Below are 14,603 nucleotides of genomic sequence, written 5' to 3' on the forward strand. Positions count from 1 at the left end.
GCAGGGGCTGGATGGCCTCGGAGCTGGAGCCAGGCTCTGGCAGCAGCAGCGCCCTCTGCTCGTGGCACTCACTAGGGAGTGACAGGGGACAGGCAACCAAACTCCCACGGGCAGGAAGGTTTTATGGGGGCTGGGCAGGCAGCAGCTTCCCCTCCCACAGCTCCCTGCACCACAGAGCTCCTGGAAGCAGAGTGCCATGGCTTGGAAGGGAGCTCCAGAGCTCGCTGGGGCCAAGCCCTCTGCAGAGCAAACCTTCAGTTGCTGTCAGGGAATCACAGAGTAGCTTGGGCTGGAAAAGCTCTCACTGAGGCCAAGCATCAGCACAGCACCACCGTGCCCAGGAGCCACCTGGCACACCTGACTGTTGGTCCTTCAAATGGAAATGGTCTCAAGTGGTGCCAGGGCAGGGCTAGGAGGGAGGTTAGGAAGAATTTCTGTGCTGCAGGAGTGGTGAGGCACTGGCACAGGCTGCCCAGGGAGGTGGTGGAGTCCCCACCCCTGGAGGTGTTCAGGAAAGCTGTGGCCATGGCACTGGGGCCATGGTTTGGTGGCCATGGTGGGGTTGGGTTGCTGCTTGGCCTTGATTTTGGAGGTCTGTTCCAGCTTTAATGAGCCAACCCCAGCTGGCTGCAGCCTCCTCTCAGGAGCTGCAGAGAGCAATGAGCTCTGCCCTCAGCCTCCTCTGCTCCAGGCTGAGCACCCCCAGCCCTGCTCCCCAGCCCTGCTCCCCAGCCCCTGCCCCAGCTTCTTTGCCCTTCTCTGGACACTCCCCAGCCCCCCTCAGCACTCCACTCAGCACAGCACCTCCCACGGTGAAGCTTTAGCAGCGCTGGGGTCCCCCTCCCACCCTGCTCCCCACACGTGTCCCACTCCATCTGTCCCTGGGGACTCCCATCCCGGCCTGGGAAAATCCCAGTGCTGCCACAGGGACTGAGTGCCAGGGAGCCCAGGCTGCAGCCCGGTGCTGCCCCTGCAGCTCACAAATCACACAGGCAGCAGCAATCTCGTCCCTTGGGTGCCAGTTTTGGCCTGGGCACCTGCAGTTTGCCTTAGCTCACAGAGAGCTGGTGCAGGGCAGCTACGCCCAGGGGCTCTGCTTCCCTTCTGAGCTGCTCTCCTTCCTCCATGCCCTGTCTGGGGGTGGTTGTTTGGTTTGTGGCTTTTCCATCTGGGTGCTGGTTTGTGCTTCAAATGCTAATCAGGCAAAGCCTCTGTGAAATCAGGCTCCATTCATTGCCTCGTCTGGCGCTGAGGAAACCCAGAAGTGGCAGAGAATGGCAAAGCTGCCTCCTGCTCTGCCGTGCACATCAGCTCCTGCCTGTGCCTGCCGCCAAGGGGAGTTAGGGTCAGGGGCTCCTGCAGCTGTTTGGGTTGGGAAAGCTGCTCCAGTCCAGCCAGCAGCTCAGCCCCACCACAGCCACCACACCACGGCTCAGGTTTCCTCAGCACCTCCGGGGATGGGGGCTCCACCACCTCCCTGGGCAGTCTGTGCCAGCCCCTGACTGCTCTCATTGTTCCTCAGCTCCAACCTAACCCTGCCCTGGCACAGGTTCAGGCCTTTTCCTCCCCTTCTATCACCTGAGATAAGGCAGCAGAGTCCAACCCCCACCTCACTGCAGCCTCCTCTCAGGAATTACCTCTGCCTGCTAGGTCACAGAAACCTCTGGAACCCTGCATGACACCCTGATGGCAAGGGGGGCACCACTGGCACCACTGATGCTGGGGCAGGCACTGGGCAAGGCCCAGCCTGCACTCAGCACCAGGTGGGAAGCAGATTCAGGAGCTGGGTTCTGGCAGAGGGCTCAGGAGCAGAGGGATGGGGATGGGAGGCAGAAGGGACAGAGTCCTGCTGGGATACAGCCAGGGAAGAAGAGGCTTGGCCCTGGGCATCCCTCAGCTGGCTCCTGAAGATGCCCTCCCTGGGCTGCAATGCCTTGGTGGGCACTTGAGGCTCACCTGTCCTGGCTGCTGCTCCCCACAGGTGCCAGCTCTGCCCTAGCCGCAGTAGCTGCTTGGTGCCCCCTTTGCTGCTTCGCTCCCTTGCACTGCAGCCTGGACCCATGCAGGGTGGGCACACCCCAGGGGCAGCAGGGTGCTGGGGTCACTGCTAAAGAGTTCTTCACTCTTGGAATGGCAAAGCAGTAACAGGAAGTAACCCAAAGCTGATTGATTAGAGGATGAATGGCAGCACAGGCAGGAGGAGAGGAGGGGAGGGAAGGGGAGGGACAGGGTGGCTTGGGCATTGTGAGCACTGAGCCATTCTCTGTTCACAGAAGGGAGTAGGAGGCACCTTAACGCTCATCCAGTGCCAGCCCCTGCCATGGGCAGGGACACTTCCCACCAACCCAGGTTTTCCAAGGCCTGATCCAGCCTGGCCCTGAACACCTCCAGAGAGGGGGCATCCCCAGCCTCCCTGGGCAGCCTGTGCCAGTGCCTGCCCACCCTCATGCCAAGATTTTTTCCGTGCAGAGCAGATGTTTGGATCAGCAGCAGACTACTGAATCATGCTGGGAAAGACAACCCAGGGTGACCCTTGGATGAAAAATGCTCCTCAGCTTGATGGTTTCTGCCTGGGTTTGATAGAGGACTCCTGCTCTGGGAAGGCAGCAGGTCTGTAGAGCCTGAGAGCAGCAGCAGTGAGGTGCTGGCAGGGAAGGGCAGCAGCTGGGATGCTGCCTCTGCAGAAGGCTGCAGGGCCTTGGGATCTGCTGGGAGGGAAGGACTTGCAGCCACCTGAGTGTTACCGATCAGGAGCTGTGCCTGTGCTTTGTGCAGCACAAACTGGAGCCCAGGAGGTGCCATGTGAGCAGGAGGAGAAAGTTGTTTGGTGTGAGGGTGCTGGAGGCCTGGAGCAGGCTGCCCAGAGAGGCTGTGGAGTGTCCTGGTGTGGAGAGCTGCCAAGGCCAGCTGGGCACTGTGCTGCTGGGCAGGCTGCTGGGGGTGCCCTGCTCTGGCAGGGGCTGGGCTGGGCTGGCTGAGCTGCAGAGCTCCCTTCCAGCCCCCATGCTGGCACTGTGGGCTGCTGCTAGAGGCACCCAGGCAGGAGCACCTGCCCCACCTGCACACCAGGCTGTTAGCAGACCTTCAAACCCACAGCTCCTGCTCTGCATCCTGCGGTGGCTCCTGCTGGGAGCAGGTAAGGAGGGCTGAGAGGTGCAGCTTGGCCTTGCCTGCAGGTGGGACAGGCAAAGGGGAACAGCAGGGCAGAGGGGGACGGCAGGGCAGAGGGGGACAGCAGGGCAGAGGGGGACGGCAGGGCAGAGGGGGACGGCAGGGCAGAGGGGGACGGCAGGGCAGAGGGGGACGGCAGGGCAGAGGCTGCCCAGGCAGGTCCCGGGGGCACAGGGAGGCAAAAGGGAGCTCGCTTGGCCGCGGCTTTAGACACGCGGAGGGCGCTGTGCTGGGGGATTGCCCTGCTGGAGCTGCAGACGCTGGTGTCTGCCTGCCGGAGCAGCCCAGCGGTTGCCATGGTAACGGCCGTGTGCCCGGCGCCGTGTGCCCCGCCCGGCCGCTGCCTGCCCGCAGCAGCGCCCAGCTCCTGCTGCCCTGGCTCCGCCCGGCAGCTCCGAGGCTTCAGACCTTCGTCCATTCCCCCAGCCCAGCCTGCTCCTGGGTGCTTCATGGAGCCCGCGGGAGCAGGTCTCCGGGGGCAGTCTGAGGGTGCTGAGGCACTGGAGCAGGCTGCCCAGAGAGGTTCACAGGACCGTAGGAGTTGGGAGAGACCTGTGGGATCATCAAGCCCAGACCCAGCTCCCAGTCCTGCTTCACTTGAGCTGCTACCACTCGACCACATCCCTCAGGCTGTGGCTGCTCCCCCCCGGCGGTGTCAAAGACCAGGCTGGAAGAGGCCTTGGGCAAGATGGGCTGGTGGAGGGGTCCCTGCCCGTGGCAGGGGTTGGCACTGGATGATCCCGAGGGTGCCTCTCACCCCATTCCATGGCCGTGCCCATGTGTCTCCTATGGAGGCCCACGGCCTGGGCACTGTGTTCTGTGACCCGTGTGCCAGCTGACATCATCCACCTCGGTGGCTTTGCCCCACGTTCACGGCTGCCACCAGCAGAGGGTTCTGCCCGTGCCAAGGGGCGCTGCTGGCTTCCCCCGCCCGAGCCACCACTGCCTGCGCTCGGCAGAGTCCCCCGCGGGCAGCCAGCAGAGCCTCTGCGAACTGACACTGAGCTCCTCTGTGCTCGGCTGCCGTGGAGCGGGGCAGGGGGGAAGAGACAAAGAATAAGCTGCAAAAGGCAGAGCCATTATCAGCGTGTTCCATGCCCTGTAGCTCCAGCTGCAAGCAATCCCTGCTGTAGCTGCAGCCCGGAGGGCAGTGCCAGCCCCAGCCCGGCGGCACCAGGCAGATAAAGCCTCCAGTGCCCTGCGGCTGGGCAGGGAGCAGCTGCCCAGGTTGCTGCTGCTTTGTTCTGCCACATCTCAGCCCCATCTTGGAGGGTGAGGGGGAATGAAAAACCTCTCCTCTCTTCTCTTGGCATTCTGCAGCCACACATCTGAGCAGACGTTCCGTGCAAGGACCCCCGGGGGGTGCCAGGGGCAGAATAAAGCAGGAGTGATTCCAGCTGGAGTCCCTCTGCCTGCTCTAACCCCGGCTAAAGCTCTGCTGGACTTGCTTCTGCTTAGGAGCCAGAGAAAAGAGGGGGAAAGGTGATCAAAAGGAGAGCCCCAAAGCATGCCCAGCTTCTGCCCAACCAGCTCAGGATGCCACCTTCAAGTCCACAAGCTGCTGGAGCACTCAGCAGCTCCCCAAGGCCTGGAGCTGCAGGTGGAGCTGGGTGGTGGTGTCCAAGGCCCTTCAGGCTGCAGCCCTGACCCTCTGCTTCAGCCCTGCTGCTGGGCTTGTGCACCTTTGCCCTGCTTTGTGCTCTGCTTCAGCCCAGAAACACTTCTCATCTTCCCAGCACTCAGCTGGCCTTGGAAGCTCTCCACACGAGGAGACTCCATGGCCCCTCTGGGCAGCCTGCTCCAGGCCCCCAGCACCCTCACACCAAACAGCTGCTCCTCATGTTGAGCTGAAGCCTTGTCCTATTGCTGGGCCAGCACCAGAGGCCAGCTGTGGGCTGCAGAGCAGCAGCAGCCCCGAGGCAGGCAGAGCAGCTGAGCCGAGCTGGCTCCAGGTGTGTCCCAGAGCAGCAAGGTGCTGCTGGGGGCAGAGGGGCAGCTTTGCGGGGAGCTGCTGCCCTGTGTGGGCTCCTGCCCTTCCGTGGGCTGCTGCTCCTCTGCCTTCTCCTGAGGGCTGCTGTCCTGCCCGGTGTGGCTGCTGAGGCTTCTCTGAGGTGTTGGTGTTTGCAGCAGTTCAGCTGCTTCATCAAATCCATTTTCATTTCACCCCAGGAGTCTTCTCCTGATCCTCCTCCTCTCCTGGGGCAGGGTCCTTGGATGACAGAGCAACTGCTGGAGGTCAGCCCCAGACACAGTCCAAATGCAGACAAACCTCCTGGGCTCCAGCCTGCGCCCCTTGTGCCATCCCTGGGCAGCACTGAGCAGAGCCTGGCCCCAGCCTCTTGCCCCCCACAGCTCCTTTGTCTCTTGCTGAGCATTGTTCAGCTGCCCTCTGGGGCTGCTCTTCTGCAGGCTCTCAGCCCCAGGGCTCTCAGCCTGTGCTGCTCCCAGAGCTGCTCCAGGCCCCTCAGCAGCTCTGCAGCCTGCCCTGGGCTGTCTCCAGCAGTTCCCTGTCTCTCTTGAGCTGGGGAGCCCAGAGCTGGCCCCAGCCCTCCAGCTGTGGCCTCACTGGAGCAGAGCAGAGGGGAGAAGCTCCCCTGGGCTGCTGGGCACACTCCTCCTGCTTTTCCTAACGCAAGGAGCTGTTCAAGCAGTGGAGATGCTCTCCTCTAACAGCTCTTCTCCTTCCTTCCCACTTGTAGTTTTCCATGAGGGAGGCAGGAACCTTGCTGGATTAATTTCTTATCTGTCAGGACTTGGCTGCACTTGGTTGTGGCATCCATGGAGTTGCTCCAGGCTTGTGCTGGAGTCCTGGGGAGCAGAATTCCTCCGTAAGAGGTGTGTGAGGTCAGTCCTGAGCCCTTTCAGCACAGCTGTGGGGTACAGGATTGGGTTTGGTGGTGGTGTAAAGGAGGAGCAGGCAGCTGCAGCTGGGAGTTTGTCTGGAAATGAGCAGTTTTTGCTGCAGGCCTAGGGCCAGGCAGAGCTTGCAGAAGAAGGCAAATCCTCCTGCTCTGATGGGATCAATATTCCATGGCCAGGAAGGAGATCTGCTCCCACCTCTGCTTTCCTAAGCCCTGCTATCACAGCAGCTCTTATCTCCTCGCTCAGTTTCTGACTCCACCAGGCACTGTCTTCTCTTCAGAGGGACAAATCCACCCTCGTGGCCAAGGGACAAGCTCCTGCATTGCCTCCTGCCCACCGATGCTGGAGGCTTTAAGCCCTGGAGGGTTTTCAGCACTTCTGCCTAAGCCCAGCAGGTTTCAACGCATCTCAGGGAGACTGCTGCTGCCCTCGCTCCGGAGCTGACCTGCTGGGCTTGGTGAGTGTCTTGGGGTGGCTTCTGGAGGCCACATGGACTCATCCAGCCCCACAAATGTGCACTTGAGAGTCCCTTCACAGATCAAACAGCAACAGTTAAATACGAGCTGCAGCTGGCCAAGGTGGCCACCAGCATCCTGGCCCGGATCAGCACTGCTGTGGCCAGCAGCAGCAGGACAGGGATTGTCCCCTTGGGCACTGCTGAGGCCACAGCTTGAGTGCTGGGTTCAGTTTTTGGGTCCTTCATGCCCAGAAGGGCATTCAGAGGCTGGAGCAGGTCCAGAGAAGGACGAGGGAGCTGGGCAAGGGTCTGGGGAGGAACAGCTGAGGGAGCTGGGGGTACTTGGCACACCTGGTGAAGGAGGAGGAAAAGGAAGGGGCAAAGGAATGGGAGGGACCGAAGGCAGTGCCTGGAGGAGCAGGTGGGAGCTCAGCAGGTGGGTCTGGCCAGGGCACCACCTTGGCAGGGGCAGCTGCTGCGCTGCCTGCCAGGCTGCGGTGCCAGCTCAGCTTCCTCCCCCTGCTGTGTACCTTTTAGCTAAGTAGGCTTTGAACAACCCAAACATTTCTGTGGTGGCTTCAATGCTTAAGCAAAGCTAAGCAAACAAACCCTAATGGCATCAATATTTAAGGGGAGCAAAGCAAACAGCGGCAGGAGCCCAGGCAGCTGAGGGAGACTGCCTTGGAAAAGCCAGGAGTTAGAAATGCCTCCCCGAGGGCACAGCAGAGAGCAGCGAGTGAGGAGGCAGCAGGCGGAGCGGGGCCGGGCGCTGAGCCCGCTCCTGCCGCCGCCGCCTCAGACCTCCGCGCCTGGGCTGACCCGGCCCGGCCAGGGGCGTCTGAAGCAGCGCAGGTTGAGAAGCTCCTTCTTGTGCTTAGATGGACTTGAGGCACTTCCTTCCAGCCCCCTCAGGCTTTTCTCCTCCTTGGGCCCCTCTGAGATCCTGTCCAACCCCGTGCCAGGGCAGGGGCAGCCAGGGCAGGGCACCCCCAGCAGCACAGTGCCCAGCTGGCCTTGGCAGCTCTCCACACCAGGACACTCCAGAGCCTCTCTGGGCAGCCTGCTCCAGGCCTCCAGCACCCTCACACCAAACAACTTTCTCCTCCTGCTCACATGGAACCTCCTGGGTGCCAGTTTGTGCCCAGTGCCCCTTGTGCTGTGCCTGGGCACCAAAGGAGCCTGGCACCTTCATCCTGACACCCACCCCTCAGGTACCTACAGACATCAGTGAGGTCTCCTCTCAGCCCCAGGGCTCTCAGCCTGCCCTCCTCACAGGGGTGTTCCAGGCCTTCCATAGCTTTCCCTGGACTCTCTCCAGCAGGTCCCTGTCTCTGCTCAGCTGGGGAGCTCAGCACTGGACCCGGTGTCTGCTCAGCCAACTCCTCCAGAGCTGCTTCCACAGCTGCTCTGCAGTGCAGGCGCCAAGCAGCAGCAGCAGCAGCAGCAAGCAGCCCAAGTGGCTTCCCCCTTGCAGAGAATCAAATCCTGGGCACCACCTAAACCCCTCCAACCACCCCCCAGCCAGACAGCCTCCCCAGGAGCTTCAGCCTGGGGTCTGCTCTCGTTTGGCACAGGGAATAGGAAAGCCAAAGCCAGCTTTTGCCAGGAGTTTTTCTGGAGCCTTCAGCCTGCTGGCAGCAGTTTTGCTGGGGGTAATAGAAGAGCTTTAAGATGCTGCCAATCTTCCCCTGAGAGGAATTGTCCTGGCCAGCCGAAAGCTGCCTGCTGCCAGTCATCAGCAGAAGAGCTCATTAATCCAACAAAGAAACACTCCCATTCTCTGGCACAACCCAGAGGGAACTGCCAGGGTGGGGACGTGGCCACCACTGGCACACACGTCCTGCCCTGCTCCAAGCAGCAGAAGCCTCCTGGAGTGCTTTGGGCTGGAAGGGGCCTCAAAGCTCATACAGTGCCAACCCCTGCCAGGGGCAGGGGCACCTCTCACCAGCACAGTTTCAGCAAGGCCTCATCCAGCCTGGCCTGGAACACCTCCAGGGAGGTTGTGGAGCACAGAAGTGCCCAATGTGATCTGTGATCTTTGATCACGTTCAGTGCTTCTGTGCTCCACGACCTCCCTGGGCAACCTGTGCCAGTGTCTCACCAGCCTCAACCTGTGCCAGTGTCTCACCACCCTCACTCTCAAGCATTTCTTCCTCCTCTCCACTCTCAGTCTCCCCTCTCCCAGCCATTGTCTCTCATCCTGTCACTCCCAGCCCTTGTCACAAGTCCCTCCCCAGCTCTCCTGCAGCCCCTTCAGGTCCTGGCAGGCTGCTCTGAGCTCTCCCTGGAGCCTTCTCTTCCCCAGGCTTCTCAGCCCCAGCTCTGCCAGCCTGTCCCCACAGGGGAGGTTCTGCAGCCTCTGACCATCTTTGTGGCCTCCTTTGGACTCTCTCCAGCAGCTCCAGGTCTTTCTCCTGCTGCACCTGGTCACAGTGCTCCAGGTGGGGATCCCAGCAGAGCAGAGGGTTAGAATCCCCTCCCTCATCCTGCTATGATGCAGCCCAGGACAGGACTGGCCCCTGGGTTGCAAGTGATTGTTGCCAGCTCCTGCTGAGTGCTACAGCAACTGAAAAGTTGGGGGCACTGTGAAGAGGGAAGTGTGGAAGTGTCCTGGCAGTGCTGAGGAGGCTGTTGGGTGCCCATGAGTGTGTCTGTGCCCCTCAGGACCAAGGCAGCAGTGCTCAGGGCTGGAGTTTCACCCCGTGCCAGGTGGTTGGTCCAGGATCCTGCAGCCTCCTCGGTAACTGGTGGGCATCCTTGCCCTCTAGTGTCTGCATCCTGCACATCACCAGCCTGCGGAGCCAGGCTCCGTGTCAGGAGACAGCAGGTGGGCACTGCTGCACCCGTGGCTGCTGCTTTCCAGGAGAGAAGATGAGGACCTGAGAGTGATGCAGTGCTGAAACCCGATGGGGACGTGGCTGTGAAGGTCTCCTTTCCACCTTCATTGCTAAGCTGCACTCTGCTCTGCTTGCTGAACCCCTCAGCAGCCCCTGTGGTGCCTGTGGGTGACTTCAGGTGGGTATTCCTTGGTGGGTGGCTCCATGTAGAGCTGCTCCTAGAGTGCATGGCCCTCCCCAGAGACAGAGAACTCTGGTGGTGACCTCTGGCCCCTGAGAACTGCCCTGATTTGCAGCTCAGAGCTGCTGCCCTTTCCTCCCCAGCTGTGCCAGGAAGGTCACCAGCTCTGGAGGGCAGCAGCAGGAATCACAGAGCCACAGAACCCACCAGGCTGGAAGAGACCTCGAGTCCAACCTATCCACAACCATTAACTGACCCCTGGCACCAACTGCCTTATGCAGCCTCCTCCTGAACACCTCCAGCCACAGCCACTCCACCACCTCCCTGGGCAGCCCATTCCAGTGCCAATCACTCTCTCTGACAACAACTTCCTAACAACATCCAGCCTGGACCTGCCCTGGCACAGCTTGAGGCTGTGTCCCCTTGTTCTGGTGCTGGCTGCCTGGCAGCAGAGCCCAACCCCAGCTGGCCACAGCCTCCCTTCAGGGAGCTGCAGACAGCAATGAGCTCTGCCCTGAGCCTCCTCTGCTGCAGGCTGCACCCCCCCAGCTCCCTCGGGAAGGACAGGGAAGAGCAAACTGCTTAAGGACACCCTCGATGCAGCTCTGGCAGCAGGGCTGAAGCTGGTGCTGTGGAGCTGAAGCTGTCAACACCTGCCTGAACGATGAAGCAGAAGCTAACAGCGTGAGCATGCCCACAGCAGAGGGGCTGCTGTGCCCTGGCAGGAGGTGAGTGAGCGTCCCTGCAGGCTCTGGGCTGGCCTGAAGATGCCAGAGCTGCTTGCCAAGGAGCTCTGGAGCCTTCAGTGGGGTGAAACTGGGACCTGCTGTGAGCACTTAGCTTTGTGGCACCACTAGATCAGGCTACCATGGCCCCAAGTGCCACAGGCTTCTTGCACACCTCCAGGCGGGGGCACTCCAGCACCTCCCTGGGCAGCCTGTGCCAGTCTCACCACTCTTGCAGCAAAGGAATTGTTTCTCATCTCCAACCTAACCTTCCCCTGGCACAATTTCAGGCTGTATCTTCTCCCCCTGTCTTGTGATCCCAGGGAACAGAGCCCAGCCCCAGCCTGGCTGCAGCCTCCTCCCAGCCTCCTTAGAGGCTGCACACCCCCAGCTCCCTCAGCTGCTCCTCCCCAGCCCTGCTCTCCAGACCCTTCCCCAGCTTTGTTCTCCTTCTCTGGACCTTCTCCAGCCCCTCAATTTCCTTCTTGGGGTGAGGCCCCAGAACTGCCCCCAGTGCTCAGGCTGTGCCCTCTGCAGTGCCCAGCCCAGGGCACAACCACTGCCCTGGTCCTGGTGGTCACACCACTGCTGGTCCAGGCCAGGGTGCTGGTCCCTGACCCTCTCAGATGCTGCCCCCTTTTGTGGGCCCAGTTTCATGGACTGCTGAGAACTGATGGGGAGGGTGGCAGAGGAGGTGGAAGAGGCTGGTGGCTGAATATGCAGCAGCAAAGTATCAATGACTGGCAATAGGTTGGCAGGCAGCCCTCTGCTTCCAGGCAGAGGCAGGATGGCTGCCAGGTGTCTCCTTCCCTGCAGCAGCCTCCCCTGGGCTGGCAGGAGAAGCTCCTGAAGCCTGGTTATATAGATCAGCTGGAGTGGGACTTCTCCCTGGGTGCTGGTGAGGAGGGCTGAAGGTGCTGCAGTCTGCTGCTCCTCTTGCTGAGCAGGACAGAAGGCAGCCTGGCTGCTGAGGGGGCTGCAGCAGGAGCTGCACAGGACAGCTGATCCTGCTCCCTGCAGGTCCATTTGCTGCCCAGGGTCTATTTTTGGGTTTGTACATGAGGTGCAGCCAAGCAGACTGCAGGCAGCAAAAGAACCTGCAGGAGGAAATAAAGTTGAGGTCATTCTTCAGGGGAAAAAAAAACCCAAGGAGAGTGCTCTGCTGGGCAGTGAAAGCCAAAGGCAGCTGCTGGAAGTCAGTGTCAGACCAGTGCCAAGCTGGTGGCTGTGGCAAGAGGACTCCACCTGCAGCTCTGCCTCCAGTTCTGGCCCCCAGCACAAGAAGGACCTGGAGCTGTTGGAGAGGCTCCAGAGGAGGCCACAAAGATGCTGCCAGGGCTGGAGCAGCTCTGCTGTGAGCACAGGCTGAGGGAGCTGGGGGGGTGCAGCCTGCAGAGGAGAAGGCTCCAGGGGCACCTCAGAGCTGCTGCCAAGAGCTGAAGGGAGCCTGCAGGAAGGCTGCAGAGGAACTTGTGCTGAGGGTGTCTGAGCCAGGCCAAGGGCAATGGTTTGGAGCTGAGGCAGAAGCTGTTGAGTGTGAGGGTGGTGAGAGCCTGGCACAGGCTGCCCAGGGAGGCTGTGGCTGCCTCCTGCCTGGGGCTGTTCAGGGCCAGGCTGGAGGAGGCCTTGAGCAGCTCATCAATAAGGACACTGACCAGGCCTGTGCCCAGCACTGATCCCTGGGGCACAGCACTGGTGACTGGGAGCAGTCCTGGCAGAGGCCACGGGAGGCTGAGGGCTGCTGGGGTAACTGGGACTTGGTGTGACCCAAAGCTGGCCCAGCCCTGGGCTCTGGTTAATTAGGTACAAATGGTGTTAGCTGCTGCCCCGAGCAGCAGCAGCAGCTGCCAGGCTGTCTCTGCTCACCCCCTGGTGTTACAAGCCAAGCAAAGGAGGCTGCTACCAACACCAGCGCCGTGCAGCAGAGCCGCTCCAGAAGGGCGCTCTGGGACATGAATAAACATGTTTGATGAGCACTTCCATGGGTGCAGCTATCCTGTCTGGGGAGGCATTAGAGGGCATTTAATTATCTATAGAGGCAATTAATGTCACAAATGAAGACTGAGCTCTGACTCAGCCTAAATAATTGCCATTATCTATCATATAGCATGCCCAGAAAGCTCAACTCTGCCATGATATTTATGAACAATCAACTTGGCATTAACACAGCAAAACAATTTGGGGGTAATTCAGACTGAAATAACAAATGGCAGCAACAACAACAACAAAAACCTCTCCTGGTCTGCAGGAGCTTGCCCCTGCCCTGGTAGCCACAGAGGCCTTTTTCATGGAGTCTTGGTGGCACAGCTCTGCTCCTGGCTACCAGCTGCAGGTGGCACAGCAGAGACAGAGCAGGAGCAGGGCTGCCAGGAGCTGCTCTGCCACTCTGTGCTAGCAGCACCCTGGGGAGGCTGCTCCTGTGCCGTGGGTGGCTGAGTCTCTGTCAGCTTTTAGAGAGCACAGAATGGGTTGGGCTGAAAGGGACCACAAGGAGCATCCAATGCCAACCCCTGCCATGGGCAAGGACACCTCCCACCTGCCCAGCTTGCTCAAGGCCTCACCCAGCCTGGCCCTGAGCACCTCCAGGCTTGCAGCCTCCACAACTTCTGTGCACAACCTGTTGCAGTGCCCTCTGGGGCTGCTCTTCTGCAGGCTCTCAGCCTTTGCTGCTCCCAGAGCTGCTCCAGGCCCCTCAGCAGCTCTGCAGCCTGCCCTGGGCTCTCCCCAGCAGGTCCCTGCCTCTCTGCAACTGCGCAGCCCAGAGCTGGAGCCAGGCTGCAGATGAGAGCTGTCTAGGGCAGAGAGCTCTCACAGAGCTGGGCAGGAGGCAGCTGGACGAGCACAGCTCTGCCTCCTTTCACTGTGCACCGTGGGCACAGGCTGGCTGCCCTTCGGGCTGTGCCTGCAGGGCAGCTGCCACAGTCTGACCTTGCCTGCACAGCTGCCCCAGAGCCCTGCCGGGGGAAGCCACCAGGGCACGACACAGCCCAGAGCGAGGCTCCTCCAGGCAGGGCTCTGGCAGGGGAGCTGCCCGCAGCCTCTTGGCGCCTCCTCCACGGAGCTGCTGCTCGGGCACTGACCAGAGCAGAACACGTTTGGGGTGGAGAAACGATTCAAGGCTGACTCTGTGCTGACCTGGGGAGAAGGAGCAGAGGCCTTCGGTGCTGGGCCTGTGCCTGCTCAGGCAGGTGGCTAAAGCAGCAACCAGCTCACCCCGGGTGAACAGGGACCAGCAGCCGGGGTGGGAGGTGTGCCCTGTGCCCACCCCCTGTGCCCAGAGCCCCGCAGCATGGGGCTGGGAAGGGAGCTCTGCAGACCACGGAGCCCAACCTCACCAACCGATCCAGGCAGAGAACCAAAGGCTCCATCAGCCCCAACACATGAGCTGGGAGCAGAAACCAAACCCAGCCCAAGCCCACACCACCCCTCCCAGCAGCACCCTTCTCCCCCCCAGTTCTCGAAGTGCAAACCAAACCAGCAAACCTCTTCTGCTCCCTCCCCTCTTGGAGCAGGAATCGCTGCTGGGTGGGACCAGCCTCAGCCCGGGCAGCTCCGTCCCGGTGCGGAGAAGAAGAATCACCTCCCAGAGGGCTTGTTGGGCTGATAATTGGTTTGCTGCTAACAAAGCCTCTCCTGGGGTGCAGTTCCAGCCTTTGTCTGCTGCAGCTCCTGAGGAGGTCTGTGCATATCAAGCCAAGGCTGAGGAGGCTTTGCAGACATCTTCCCCAGCGCCGTGCTGCTGCGCAGAGTCAATCGAGGGCTGCCACGGAGGTCTGCATCGCTATGCTGCTGTGGCCCCTGCTGCAGCTGCCACATTTTCCTTTGATGCTGATTAACTTCATCAGGATAATTGATCAAGTTGTCTGGAGAAAAGGGGAGGCTAAGTGCCTTCCCCAGCGAGCCGCAGGCGGCAGCAGGCAGGTGTGGTGCTGCAGAGCAATGAGCCTCCTCCGCCCCCCGCCTGAACTTTCGCCCTCCCAGCTCACTCAACAGGTCACCGAGTGGCTCCTTGGACCGTGCCCCGGCGAGTGCAGGAGCCTTCAGAGACATGGCATGGGAGGGCTTGGAAGGGAGATTCAGAGACCCTTTTAGGCTGGAAGAGACCTTAAAGACCATCCAGTTCCAACCCCCCTGCCATGGGCAGGGACACCTCCCACTAGAGATCATCCAGCCCAGCCCCCAGGGCAGGTCACGCAGCAGCACAGCTGACACTCCACACCAGGACACTCCACAGCCTCTCTAGGCAGCCTGCTCCAGGCCTCCAGCACCCTCACACCAAACAACTTTCTCCTCCTGTTGAGGCAGAAGCTCCTGGTCCTTGTCCTGTCAATGGCCACCACCCGAGCAAGCCTGGCACCTTCATCCTGGCA

Source organism: Pogoniulus pusillus, chromosome 16 (assembly GCF_015220805.1).
Source record: "Pogoniulus pusillus isolate bPogPus1 chromosome 16, bPogPus1.pri, whole genome shotgun sequence".
Taxonomy (NCBI): Eukaryota; Metazoa; Chordata; class Aves; order Piciformes; family Lybiidae; genus Pogoniulus; species Pogoniulus pusillus.